The sequence below is a fragment of the Sceloporus undulatus genome, chromosome 2, assembly GCF_019175285.1.
Source record: "Sceloporus undulatus isolate JIND9_A2432 ecotype Alabama chromosome 2, SceUnd_v1.1, whole genome shotgun sequence".
Classification (NCBI taxonomy): Eukaryota; Metazoa; Chordata; class Lepidosauria; order Squamata; family Phrynosomatidae; genus Sceloporus; species Sceloporus undulatus.
In genome coordinates, this window is record NC_056523.1 from 156,221,901 (window position 1) to 156,222,512 (window position 612).

Consider the following 612-nt stretch of genomic DNA (forward strand, 5'->3'; position numbering starts at 1 on the left):
TTATTTGTTGTGTGTGCCTTCCAGTCATTTTCAACTTATGGCAAACCTAAAGTAACTGTATCAGTAAGTACTCTAGTGTGCTTACTGAGAATACGACTCACCCAAGATCTCCACTAGGTTTCCTCAGTCAAATGGGGATTCGAACCTTGGTCTCCAGAGTCATAGTTCAAAACTCAAACCGCTATGCCACACTGGCTCTAATGCCTAGTTACACCCACATAAGTTACCAGCAGGATGCTAGCCACTTCTCCACCCCCAAATACAGTGGGCCCTTGTTATCCATTGGGGTTTGGTACCAGGACCCCCTGTGGATAACAAAATCAGTTGATGCTCAAGTCCCATTCGGCAGCACATATACTAAAATTGGAACGATACAGAGAAGATTAGCATGGCCCCTGATAAGGAGCCCTGGTGGCGCAGTGGTTAAATGCCTGTACTGCAGCCAGTTACTCAAGACCACAAGGTTGCGAGTTCAAGACCAGCAAAAGGGCCCAAGCTCGACTCAGGCTTGCATCCTTCCGAGGTCGCTAAAATGAGTACCCAGACTGTTGGGGGCAAATTAGCTTACTTGCTGTTCACGGCTATGATCTTTGGAATAGCGGTATATAAATA

At 46.6% G+C, this 612-nt stretch overlaps 1 pseudogene; it reads left to right on the forward strand.

The window, feature by feature from the left end:
- Positions 1–335: 335 nt before the first annotated feature.
- Positions 336–405, forward strand: LOC121924536 (annotated as a pseudogene).
- Positions 406–612: the final 207 nt, after the last annotated feature.